Source organism: Tachypleus tridentatus, chromosome 12 (assembly GCF_004210375.1).
Source record: "Tachypleus tridentatus isolate NWPU-2018 chromosome 12, ASM421037v1, whole genome shotgun sequence".
NCBI classification, from domain to species: domain Eukaryota; kingdom Metazoa; phylum Arthropoda; class Merostomata; order Xiphosura; family Limulidae; genus Tachypleus; species Tachypleus tridentatus.
Window position 1 is genome coordinate 30,480,537 of NC_134836.1, and position 14,669 is coordinate 30,495,205.

The 14,669-nt window shown below is 34.5% G+C and overlaps 1 long non-coding RNA gene across 2 annotated transcripts in view; it reads left to right on the forward strand.

Moving 5' to 3' along the window:
* The first annotated feature begins 2,203 nt into the window (after nucleotides 1–2,203).
* LOC143235462 (uncharacterized) overlaps nucleotides 2,204–14,669 on the forward strand; it is a 67,338-nt gene continuing 54,872 nt past the window's right edge. For both annotated transcript variants that reach the window (XR_013019203.1, XR_013019204.1), the window contains exon 1: nucleotides 2,204–3,022. This is a non-coding gene — a long non-coding RNA (uncharacterized LOC143235462). The remainder of the gene's footprint in view (nucleotides 3,023–14,669) is intronic.

Here is a 14,669-nt window from a genome sequence, read left to right on the forward strand (position 1 = left end):
CGCTTGACGAGATTATACCAGAAGAAAGAAAGGCAGACGTTCGATAAAACAGGAGCCGTCCAGACGCTTTTCCAGTTACAACCCGGGGTTGCGGCTGTGAGTTACCATTCATCACTTACTTTCCTGGAGTGAAGAGCAGCTGATTATTCACGATGTGCTCTAACCCTTCTAAGTCTAGGAAGTAGTTCCACGTATACTATTACCTTTCTGCTTCTAACACGTAGTTCCGCGTAAACTATTACCCTTCTACTTCTAGCATGTAGTTCCACGTATACTATTACCCTTCTACTTCTAGCATGTAGTTCCACATATACTATTACCCTTCTATATCTAATAAATAGTTTCACTTATATTGTTATACTTCTATAGGTAACTCATAGATTAACGTAACAGTACTATCCTTCTACGTGTAGCACGTACTTCCACGTGTACTATTATTCTTCGACGTCTAGCACGTAGTTTCACTTATATTATCATCCTTTACATAAAAAAGTGACACTATTTGTTTATATCATTAAAAATAAAATACACGATGACACTTGTTTTAACATGTTATTACTAATGGAGTGGTAGCACGTAATTCCTCACGTTTGTTATCGTAACACTTTATAAGTCATTCTTAAATAGAATGTTATTACTAAAAACTGTAACCCAGGTTTTTCTGCTGTAGAAAACGTTGTTACTGAAAGGTCTAACCCACGTATTTCTGCTGTAGAGAGTATTGTTACTGAAAAGTCTAACCCAGGTGTTTCTGTTGTAGAGAGTATTGTTACTGCAACCTCTAACAATCCTTATACGGTTTGGTTGTAATCTGCAGCGCCATCCTCAGGAGAGGCAAAGAGTTACAACAAAATGTAGACAAAGCAAGACAACGTTTGTGATCAAGAATGATACAATTCTCTGCTTGTCGGCATGACAACAGAAAACAGCTTTCTGTACACTATTTTATCGCATTTAATAGTCATGTCCAAACCTTAAAACAACCACCCTTTTAGTTTCTCGTATGAACTAAATGTGGTCTTTAAAATCCATTAACAAACACATCGTCACCCTGACGCCATACATAAACGTGTCATCCACATACCTCATTTAAATAAAGCTTGTATTTCAAGCACCTATTTCAAAATCGTGCATAACCAGCTTAAACACAATTGATGGGGGAGTCAAGGGTGATCCTCTAGGTAGACCCTTGTCCTATCTGGTTTCTATACACCAGAATTTATTAGCTCTGTAGATTGTGCTCTGATCTTTCCTTATTTTTTTTTCTTATATTAAAAGCAGTATTGTTTGAAATGGTTATCATAGTTAGTTTATTATTTTCTATTCTCATTATTAATATTTATTTGTACTACTATCTTAATATAATGGATTTAGAACTAATCTGAATAATAACTTTGTAGTTAAAACACAATAAAAACCACATTTAAATTTCTTTCAAAAATGAAAATGGTGGTTATTTCATTGAAACTCGCGAATATTATTTTGATTGTGGCCTAAAATGTTACTAACAGCTAGGGTATTAAATCAAACAATACATTGTAATCATTACATGTAAAAACGTAATAACAAACTAGTTAATAGTTGTTTTCATTCCAAAGTTGATTTAAATTCGAATCATTGTAAGTAACTTCCTTTGATATTAACAATATTACTAAAAGAAATCGAGGGGAATTTTTATTTTTCCATAAAATCACAAAAAGAAGTGTTCCGAAGATACAGTGGTGATGTAACTATCAGTGATGACTCTTTCAACCACTGATGTTTTTTTACTTCAACTTGTAGACATGAACAGTTTCTTAATCTAATGAATAATTTAATCATGAAGTAAAACAGTCAGCTTCAACATCTGTTTCCTAGCAACTATATAAAACAGATACAGAAAAGCGTAAGAAAATTTATCAACATCCGTGATGTTAGAGCTATAAAAAATGAAGAGAGAACATTTTTTTCTCCAGAATATGTCTTAAATACTCCGGCTAAATGAGATTCACCTTTCTTCTCTTCGTGTTCCATATTCCACCATCAAGCAGATAACATTAAGTAATAATTATTTGGAATCGTACGTACAGTGAAACTGTAAACTTAACTTCCTCTGTTTTAAAAAACAGTGGATTAGCACTCACGAGCGACTGCCGATAACTGGCATCTAGAATCCAGGTTACCGCTGCTGCCATGGAAACCAACGCAGCCAGTCTAGCTACATCCTCGACTCGCGTGCCACCACTTAGAGACGGATAGTGAGAGGAGGTGGAGGATGCGGAAAAGGCCGAGTAATCAGATCGTGTACTCGTCACTAAATATAGTCTCTTGAAGAATTAAGAACACCGTGTGTACCCTAGGGGACGGTCGTCTTGACTGATTAGGGCAAGGTACGATGTTCACTCACTTTATATATCCCCTTTTACGAGGGTGAGATGAAGCTCGTGCCAGTAGATAATACAGACGCTTACCACGAGAAGTATCCTCCCTTTATTTGGTCTGTTTCTAGCCTTAACTTCGTCAGCAGTTCCACAGCCAAGGAAGGCCCATTTCTGCGTGCATGATTTATAACGAGTAGGTTTTATTACTTCTTGCCCGACAAACCAATATATTTCCGATCATTACATCCCATTAGGCTTAGCTGCAACCTGCTGTTCCTTAAGCAACACTCTAGAACTTGATTTGAAAACGAGAAATGTTAGGAGTTTCCAATCTCATCACCGATTTCAGTTGCTTTTTAAACTCGAATACACTAACTCTGCACGTGCAACATGAAAATAGTTCTTAAAGATAATTTTCTCAATAGAAAGTTGAAAAATGTTCAGCTTTTATGCGAAGAAAAGAAACCAACTTTATTATCTGATATTAATTAGCAACACCTCTAATATATTTATAAACGGACGACACATCTCCTCACCCAAGGAAGTTATGGCAACGAGGAAGCCATCTTGTGACGTCACTGTGAAATACCTTGTTCTCCCTGACGTTCGACGAATATCAGTTTGTTTAAGACATGACGTCATTAAATATCTTCAGTTATATTGTAAGTAAAAAAGTATTTTTAGCTCTTATTACACTTTTTAACAAAAATAATCTATTGTTTGTTAAGTTATAGTCAAAGCTATATCATAATCTGCTCTTGTCACCATAGCAACAAAAGGTTAACAAAAGCTTTCATCTTTTGGAATAGCTCTTGATTTCATTAAATATCTTATGGAATTCACATGCAAAATTAAATCTCCAAACACACTTTTTAAGACGGTTTCACTAACCTGATGGCTCAAAAATATTCATGGTATGTAAAAAACAACAAAAACAGTGCACAAGAAACAAATTTGGGCTTGTAGAAATATAAATATGGCTGTTTTATATTCGCACGATCTAAAGGTAATTTAAAAAAAAAAAATAGTGCCTTTTTTTTTCTAGAAAAGAGAAAGTAGTTTTAATTATGGTTCGGATATATTAGGTTAAAATTTATATTTTTCATGAAAACTGTTATAAAACCATAACTGAACCCTGACTTATGTTTCATGACTGATACATTGGTATAATGCTAGATAAAAAATAATTTTAACGCCTCATAAAAGGTTTTAGAGAAATACTTTGCTCATTTATTGCTAAGCACAATGCTACACAGAGTTATCTGTGTTCTAGACATCACGGGTATCGAATCTCATGGGCTTATTTAAGCCTATTTGGTCATTTTTTCTCCTTGAAACTAATAATTAGTATTTTAAAAAATACGAAATCCCATATTATAAACGATATGTTTTAGCACACTTCTTTAAACCCTGTGACTTGCACTAAAGAAATCTTCTACGTTAAATTACTTCTTTTGTTGTTGTTGTTAGCCTCTTCTTTTAACTATGAATAATTTCGTCTTATTTCTCCCTCACCGGTGTTTTAGCGGTAAACCCGAGGGCTTGTAACGCTAAAAACTGAGTTTCGATAATGCGGTTGAGAAAGTACAGGTAACCCATTCTGCTTCTTTGAGATTAATAACAAAAACAAACAAATGAATTATTTCAGAAGTAAAAAAAAATATATCAGTTAGGGATCACATTTCCTTCGAGTGCCCAGACCTAAAAGACGAAAGGTCTGAGGGTGTGATATTGTGTTTCAACGAGAGGTTTGGTTTCTTACGAGACATCTCCATAATCTAACGTTGTTTCAACCTTGTACCTAAACATTAGTTGAAAACTTTGTTCCTAAAGATATCTATGAACCGGTATAGAAAAATAAACACTTTGTATAAAAACAAATTAACCAGCCACATTGGTAGAGGGCCTTGAAACTAAGCATTTCTGTTAATTAGTCAGACTGGTTGAACCACTTGTATCTAAATCTTACTATTACTTAACTAAACTGGTTGAATGCTTTGCACCTAAGCATTTTTTATGAATTAGCAGAGTTTACTGAATGTATTGTTAATCAGTCAGATTAACTTAACGCCTTAAATTTAAACATTTTAGTTAATTAGTCAGATTACTATTACTTAACCAAACTGGTTGAATGTCTTGTATTTAAACTATTCTATGAACCAGCCAGGTTTATTCAGTGTTATGGGTCTTTATTTGCTTGCCAATTTCTATCCAAACGGTCCTACGAACCACCCTAGTTTGAGTAATGCCTTGGATCTTGATTTGCCAGTCAATCTGTATCTAAATGTTTCTACGAACCAGCTAGGTTTATTAAATGCTTTGGGTATTTATTAGCCAGCCAGTTGGTAGCTCAACCTTTATATGAATCAACCAGGTTTGTTGAATACTTTGTGCTTTATTTACAAGCCAGTTGGTATCTGTCTTTCTATGAATCAACCAGGTTTGTTGAATGCCTTTATTTTTACTTCCCAGCCAGTTTGCATCTAAAACATTTCTATGAACCAACCATACCTGTTTATTTCCTTAGTTCTATATTTTTCAGTCAATTCCTGTTTAAGCCTTACTATGAACTAACCTACTTTTTTAATACTTTGGATCTCATTTGCTGGCTAACTTGTATCTCAATCTTTCTATAAACCAGCCAGGACTGTTGAATGTCTTGGGGCTTTATTCGCTAGCTAGTTTGTATATAGAACCTTCCAATGAACCAACAAGGACTGCTGTATTTTTTGGGTCTTTATTTGCTAGCCAGTTTGTATCTAAGTTCTCATGTCAGTTTTTCTGAATGGCTTGGATTTTATTTTCCAACTAATTTCTAAGTGTTACTATGATCCAGCCTGATTGGTTGAATGTCATGGAATCAGTCAAACATTTTATACAGTTATGTTAATATAAAAAGTGGTATGAAATTATTTAAATACCTTCACAATAATAGTGCATTGTTTTAATGATTTTTTTTTCCTGGTTCGAGTGACCCGATTCAACAGATAAACCTTAGAAAGCGTATTGCCCGAAACAAAACAGAACATAATGAATTAATCAATCAATTGTGCTATAACTGTGTTCACGTATATTTTGGTTGTATTAATAACGTTGCATTTAAAATAGTGATTGATAAATCTGTAAGAATCGTGGATTGTTTAAAGCTTTGCCCTTTAATTTCGAAGTTGGTTATAACAACACTCTAGCTTCGAATAATTTCACTTGTGACGTCACTTGCAAAGTCAGTGATAATGTGTATAAATATGGCTTTTCCGTCTTTTGAAGATAATACATAAACAGTGCAGAATTATTGGAAAACCTTCTGACCAAAGAGGCTCAACTTGCACTCGATCTTTTACAGTGGAAAGGATTATCTGTTAACGTCAGCGGTCGATGATCTGTGCCCTAGTTGGTCATCATCCACCACATGATTTTGGTTCGTCTTGTCACGTGATTCCATACAACCAGCCTCCTTCTCCATAGGAAGTATGTCTGTTTTATCGTAGTTTTTAATCTTACCTAATGGTCAATTTTAAGTCATACCACAACGTCCAGTACAGCGCATGCTCTCTTAAAAAGTAGCTCTACCAACATAACGATTTTGAGCTACTAACGTTACTAGTGGTAACCACAGAATTAGTAAAGTCCTGTCGGTTTTTCGTCGTCTCTCTCGTACATTCATCATTGTTTGATTATTTATCTCGCTGATTTCGTCCCAGCAAAATAGCTCAAAGGCCAATTTATTTTCCCGGTAAAGTTTTCGGATATATTGCCAACTTTAAAGACTCGAGCTATGTGGCTACTAATAAAAAACCCTACATAAAATGTATTTTTGTTGAATAGCTGAACGTGAAGATTTTGACTTCTTTATACTAGATATTTTTCTGTAAGAAGAATTAGAAGGGGGTAAAACACATTTCTTCAACCATACCCCATGGTGGCTCGGAGAAAATTCTCACAACCAAACACGCTTATAATCGGGTTTTAACATCTACGTTGAGTCGAGCAGAGGTAGCAGTCCATTGTGTAGCTCTGTTCTTGATAACAAACAAACTATCCAACCAGTTTCTCTCGTTTAATCTAACGTTTTCATCGCATTATCATCAAATATATTATGCATCTCTTGAATGGATCTTTCTTACATGTGTGAGTGTAAAAAAAATTGAATACATGAGTTCTTGATATATTTTTAGATCTCTCTTTGATCCAGTGCTTTCCTTAATTAAGGTTTGTTTTGAATTTCGCGCAAAGCTACTCGAGGGCTATCTGCGCTAGCCGTCCCTAATTTTGCAGTGTAAGACCAGAGGGAAGGCAGCTAGTCAACACCACCCACCGCCAACTCTTAGGCTACTCTTTTACCAACGAATAGTGGGATTGACCCTGACATTATAACGCCCCACGGCTGAAAAGGCGAGCATGTTTGGTGCGACCGGGATTCGAACCCGCGACCCTCGGATTACGAATCGGACGCTTTCACACACTTAGCCATGCCGGGCCATTGGAAATAATTAAAAATAAGAAAGATCATGTATAATTAAAATATTTTAAATTGTGTACCTATTTTATCGATACGTGGTATTTGTTATTATAACATTGTTTAATTTGTAGTTAAAGAAACTACTGTAAAAAATATTTTCTTCTTCATGATCTAGAAATTACAAGAATTGTAATGAAATCAAACGACTTACTAGCATATCACGCTAGTAATATGCATTGTTTACAATTTTTATATGGGTCAGCAACTGGTTAGGCAGAAGATACAGATAAAAAAAACCGCAAGGAACGAGGATGAGTAAACATTAATAGTGGTCAGTGAATATTTAAAGTTTTCTATGAATAATACAGTTTTGTTTTGTACATTCCACGGAATACGGGTTTGTATGAAAATTCGTGCAAAGTTTCAAGAGGGTTAACTGCGTTAATCGTCCCTAATTTAACAGTAAAAGACTAGGGAGAAGGCAACTAGTCATCCCAGCCATCTTGGGATACTCTTTTACCAATAAATAGTGGGATTGACCGTTATATAATAACGCCCACATGGCTAAAAGGGCGAAGTTATTTAGTGAAACGGAGATTCGAATCCGCTACCCGCAGATTACGAGTCAAGCGCCCTAACCGCCTGACCATGCCACGTAATACGAAAAACTCGTTATTTTCTCTCAAACATCCCGAAAAACTGTTGCCTCTGAAATCTGCAAGATCGCTTTCTTCTAAACTTTATTTGTATTACACAAAATCACTTTCACAGGCGTTTGCTGTTATTGGTATTATCGCTGCCAGATTGATGTACAACCAGCGAGAAACTCTATTGGAAATAGTATGTTTGAAGTATAAACTTTCAATAATATGACTTTGAGTTAATTTTTTTTGGTCCTTAATCCCTACTTCAAGTTCAGATCACGAGGACAGAAAAGTAAATGCTAAAGTGAATATCATATTACAAAACTGGGCTAAATAGTTAGCACACAAAATCACTTACAAAATATTACAAAACCATTCATCTATAATAAACAGTCTAGGCTAAGTTCGATAAACTGTTACCTGTAACCGCCTAGGTTAGGTTCGATAAACTGTTCATCTATAATTTCACTACAAATTATTTATTTTTTGGTTATGTATTAACAACCAAATAACAGAAAAGAATAAATTTACTTCAGAGATAATGAACATTTTTAAAGACATAACTCATTGTGTAAACAAAGATAGATAGTATATTCTAAGATGAAGTTTACACATGAATTGTTTATCGTGGAAGTTGAAGACTGACACATGCTATCAGTACGTCGGCAGTGATAAAACATTAAGGTAATCGAAAGATTGGATTTCTTCTGGTTTTGGACACTTAAGATTTGTCATCAAAAGTCTGCTCACTTGCTCTTTAAACCTCAGATTCTTCTCAGTGATATCGACCGTTGAGAAATCGATAAACTGTAGCGTAGTATGTGATCCTCGACAAATAAAAATGATCTTAATTGAAGGACTTAAAAAGCATAATTCGTACAAGAAGAAAATTCAGAACTCGCTACTACAGGAAGTTAGAGTTATGTTCTTTATAAGAACAACCTGGGTACTCTGACGCAGAGGCGTGTTGCCACAAATGCGAGTCACGTCGTAACGAATGACGCGTTTTGTATCTATATATTTGGTTGACGTTAAACTTCAGATAATTCAAAGTGCAATGCCGCCACCAGTAGATTTATGGATCTTGTCAAAACAATATTTAACTTAAATGGTATCAGAGTACAGAACAGTACTTTTAATGTTCTTCTCGGAAGTAAAAAAAATTCCCACAACAAGGGATTCAAAAACGTTCCAAGTAAAATTGGGAAAATGCTCTTATCCTCAAAATTAAAGCCATGGTTATGAAATCGAATCCTCTGGTCAAACAAGTCATTATCTTGAAGCTGGGCATACGAAATTCTTATTATTAAAGAGAGTACAAACGAGGATTTAAACATGACGAGAAATTCCAAACCAAAAGGTTACAACTTTCCAACCAGACTATAGAATAAAGGACTAGTTTCATAACATGACTTCAAAATGAACGTCTCGTTTCATAAGAGAGATAGCTAGCGAAACTGTAATCCCAGTAATCTCGTTGGAAAACTACTCATAATGTTATGGGTATAGGTGACTGTTTACCTAATTCAAACCCAAGTTCAACACAACATGGCACTACATTATATTCAAACCCCAGTTCAACACAATATGACACTGCATTATATTCAAACCCCAGTTCAACACATGACACATTATATTCAAACTCCAGTTCAACACATGACACTACATTATATTCAAACCCCAGTTCAATACATGACACATTATATTCAAACTCCAGTTCAACACATGACACTACATTATATTCAAACCCGAGTTAAATACAACATTACATTATATGCAACTCAACAACTATATTTCATTATATTCTGGTTCTGTTGTATCTTATAGGTGGCAGTAGTAAATTGTATATTCAACGAAAAGTTAGAAAAAAAAATCAAGTAATATAACATCAAAATGTACAATAATCCAAGTTTCAGACACATGACATTATTATTGTTTTCTTTCTTTTTTCATTTAACTCTTGAACTATTGATTTGTTTTTCACTTCGTTAACTACCGACGGAGTTCAGAATACTGCAACATAATACACTGAGTGATTTTATGTTTTTCCTTCTACAACACTCAGTTTAAGGAACTGACCAAAAGCTGAGACTAAATCACCCGTTTTCTATGTAAAAATACATAGGAAACACCAGGAAATTTTCATGTATTTCAAGTATTAACGGTGCTTTTTATTTAATATACTTGTGAGATACACATATTATTAGACCCCTGCAACGAACCGAACTCACAAGTAATTTGGTACATAAAAAGTGTTGTGGTTTGCATCCTGTTGCTGCATTACACCCTTTGGGTGCGTTATAAAAATGATAGCTAAATCCCATTATTTTGTTAGAGGAAATGCAGTGGGTCAACACCATTCAATGCCAACTACTAAACTAGTTTATTGATTCATAATTAAGGACAATTAGCGCAGTTATTCCTTGTTTAGATTTGCGCGAGCCTCTAAAACAAACAAAACGAAAATCAGAACGTACTGAGAATTGATTGCATTTGCTAAGGTGATTTTGAATATGAGAATCAGCAATTCCCATGGTAACCACAGTTGATTTAAAGACACAGAACTATATCTTTTTTACATTGTTTGGCATTGCGTAGATAGTAGGAAATCCCCGAAAATTAATCACATTTTGAAGAGTGTATGATATCCCTTTACGACACAAAATATTCAAATACTCCAACTGTAAAATTATGTTCAGATCGAGTGTTTGAAATTTCCAATACGGAAATATTCGTTTCAGTTTATGGGATTGAAATACAAAGGAATATAGACCAGCTTGGGGCACCAGAACTATCAAGAAAGATATCTGAAGTAAGTCGTACACCAAGCTTGATGACCAAAGTGCAGCAGGTGAAAGTACACAAACATATAAGTCGATGGTAGAAACGAACCACGTACTCCAGGAAAACATCACACAATATATTCAAGAATAATTCCCGTGTAGAAGAGTGACACAAATCACGTATAACCAAGTTTGCTTCCATGACATATCAGTTCAGTCGTTGCATACCTGAAGCTGCTAGAAACTTAAACGACTATTTATGCTGTTACATAGGAAGACGTACTGCTTAAGTCGCCAGATGCAGTGCCAATGGATTTTTTGAGCGATTGGATCGTTAAAATGGTAAATGTAGATTTCTCATTCTTAGACATTCGCTGTATTTTTTAAATATATCAGAAGAAAAGTGTACTATGAGCAAAACAGCTGTAAGTCGAATCGTTCTAAGATGGAATTTACGTTGCAGAAGTATTGTAAAGATGTAAGGTCGTCATAAAAGATAGAACATGATATGACGACATGTTCTGTAACGACGTGTTAAGGCTTTAAAACTAGTTAGATATAGAGTACTAAAAATCTGTATTAACACTCCTACGAAAAGTGGGGCCTAATAGGCCCCAGAGCAACTTGAAAGGTTATTAATATTAGGCTAATAATTTTATATTTAAATGAAATTTAATGAAATGAAATCACGTATAACAGTGATTTGTTATAGTCACTATAACCAGTGACATATCAGAGATACACATATTATCTCTAATATGAGATAATATTAGACACAGAACAAAAGATTGTATTGTGCTAACCATAGTTAATACCAGCATTAAATCAAATTTAATGAAATGAAATCAAATGAAATGGCAATTTCATTTAAATACAAATTTATTAGCCTAATATTAATAACCTTTCAAGTTGCTCTGGGGCCTATTAGGCCCCACTTTTCGTAGGAGTGTTAAGTTACTTAGAGAAAAAAAAATTCACGTCGCTAATCAATAGCAGTTGAGCGTGACGCTATCCAAGATATGAGTCTTACCTGCACCGAGCGATTAAGAAGCAATTCCATAGTGTCACTCGAGTAATTCACCATTTATTTAAACCGGACCCCCATTCGCAAGTACAGCGGTAAATTTACGGAGTTACAACGCTAAAATCAGGGGCTCGATTTCCCTCGGTGGGCTCAGCAGACAACCCGATGTGGCTTTGCTAAAAGAGTGGGTAAATTCACTGTTTAGTAAAGTAACTGTCACGTTTTGAAGAACAAAAATATCATGGACAAAAGGGACAACCAATACAAATAGTTAATACAACATTCTGATTCACAAAGTAAAAGTAGGCTAAGCATAGTCATTAAACGACTGCGTGTCTGGCTCAATAGCATTACTTCAAGGTGAAGCGAGTCATAAAACTTCTTATTAGCGTGATATTTTACAATATATTTAAATACCAGTGGCATGTGTCATAACACTTAAGTGGGATTGTTCATTGTATAATATTGCATGTTAAATATTATAAATCATAATCATAGCTGTAATGAAGCAATTAATTTAGAACCCGAAATATTAATGTCTATGTAAGTATTTCTAGCCACTCCCTTAATAGAATTTATCTTATTGACTTTCATTGCTTGTGTTTGTTCTTAAACACAATGGTATTCAATGGGCTTTCTGTGCTCTTCACACCGCGGGAATTGAAACTCATATTTTAACTCTACAAGATTTATTGTTTCCAGAACAAAGTAAATTAATCACTGTAGTTTATTATGTTTGATACGTGGTATTGACGTTTAAGTTCTTGTTTGTAGCAAAGTACAAAGCTACACAATGGGATATCTGTGCTTTGCCCACCATGGGTATCAGAACCCAGTTTCTAGCGTTGTAAGTCAGCACACATACCGCTGGTTCCACTGGGGGGCATTGACATTTATGATTGTATTTTCCATACAAATTACAAATAACTGAAGACCATTTCCATTTTATGTTACTGCATAAGTCTGTCGAAAATGATTAGAAAAACACAGTGGTTTGAGCTTGACCTAGACAGGCTCGTTTTCCTCACATGTTATATCGACTAATTGTTTATTTAATTTATACTTATTTCTTCTAGCTCTGTAATATAAAAACATAAAATATTACTCTTATACACAATGGGCCAAATGCACCCTTTTCACTGCATAGTAAAGTAACGACAAAATGTCTTCTGGAACACAGAAAAAAAAAACCTGAAAGATCGTATAAATGTAAAACATCTCAAAGGTACCTTAGGATAGTGTAGTAATATCCTGAACAGATCTACTTTTTCGTTAACCGGAACGAAGATTAATTGCGGAAGGTACAACAGGAAGTTGGTGACACAACTACAGCATGCAAAGCTTTAGTTGGTTGACACTGGGCCAAATTGGCCGAGAATCACTTCATTTGGTCCCCTTCAACCAACTGTAGCTAGCATTCTCGACAGCATTACGTCACATGGCTTTAGCGAATTATCTGTTGGTCTGCTGTAATTCGATCTGCTGTATAGAAAGCCACGTTCTTTGATGGGATATGATTTCATATTCCAGCAGTTCTTCATAGCCTTACAAGGCTACCTCAATTATACGTAAAGTTAGGTGTACAAATTGAGAGTTCCGAATGTTATTCACATACTTACAAAAGATTTCTTATTTTAAAACTTTATTTCAGTCTCGAAATAAACATTTTCTTCAACTATCATACAAGTCAATGAACTTTAATTTTGTTAAAGAACGCCACAAGTTGTTAAGCCTACTAAAAGTAGGCTTATTTCTAAGAACTTTTTGCTCTAAACACAAGACATTTAATCTAAGATAAACGTCTATACTCTTTCGAACTGCACTCTACAGAAATATGCCCCTTTTCCTACCATTCTAACGTGGTTACTTTTAAGATATTTGTTACCCTTTGTATTATTTTTTATTGTTATATTCTTATAATCAAAACATTGTTGAAGACATTTTTACAAGAAACGTTTTGTTTATATAGTCAAAAAATATAATAAAACAATCATGAAACAACCTATATTAAATCATACAATTCGTCTAACAACGTCCATTTATAAAAACAACACTTCAAATATTTATTTTTGCAACAATAGGATAGTGTAAATACACTTTTCATTTTTGCAACAATACATGTGTTTACTAAAAATAGACGTTAAACTGGTGAAGCACTTCGATAAGTTTTTAAAGTAACGTTCTTTATCACCCCTAGTTCAACTATTCAATGTTGCAACAATACCTCAGTCTTATTATAACAGATCCACTATAGTAACAATGTAGTACTTTATCCACACTACTTCAACTATCCAGTGTTGCAACAATACACCATTCTGATTATATCAACTATGCGTTCCACAATTATAACAATACAGTAGTTTATTAACGCCATGTCAACTATTCAATAACACACCATTAACTCTGCTTACTGACACCCATTTCACAGTATACCTAACAGTACGTAGATACGAACATAACAATTAAAATATTCATATGAATATAATTATGACATTTTAATTAGAAATATTAAAGTATAAGATACTTATATCATTCTAACTTCAGTCTATATACTGGCACTTACCCAAAAGTTCCTGTGTCAACCTCTTGGGGAAAAAAAAAAGTATTCTGTACTATTGGTAAATGTTTCAACGATTTTTCAAACCAAATCTCTATAACGTTTTTTTTTTTTAATTTACACTCGTTGTTTTCATCAGCAGAGCATAATAAGTTTATTAAGTTCAATGTTGATGATTCATTAAACCTGACAAACGTGAGTAATCATTTATTGCCGGTGGCCCAGCATGGCCAAGTGTGTTAAGGAGTGCGACTCGTAATCCTAGAGTCGCGGGTTCGCATCCCCGTCGCGCCAAACATGCTCGCCCTCCCAGCCGTGGGGCGTTATAATGTGACGGTCAATCCCACTATTCGTTGGTAGAAGAGTATCCCAAGAGTTGGCGGTGGGTGGTGATGACTAGCTGCCTTCCCTCTAGTCTTACACTGCAAAATTAGGGACGGCTAGCACAGATAGCCCTCGAGTAGCTTTGTGCGAAGTTCAAAAACAAACCAAACAAACAAATCATTTATTGCTGCAAAATAATTAATAGTTTTCTCACAAAAAATTTTTAAGCTACTGTAAAGTGAAAATAAGTCATATAAAACAAAAATTTATGAAATCAATTTTTGTTCATTTTACTAAAAACGACTTATCCATCTTTAAACACAACAACAACAACAAAGACATTCTGTAGCCACATTATAGCCAGAATAATTTTCTCTCCTTACTTCAAAATATTTTAACATTGGCAGAATAATTTATTGTTTATATTTTAAAATATTTTATTACAAACAGAATAATCTATTGTTATAGTTGAAAATATTTTCTTACAGCCACAATAATATTTGGTTTTTATTGGTATT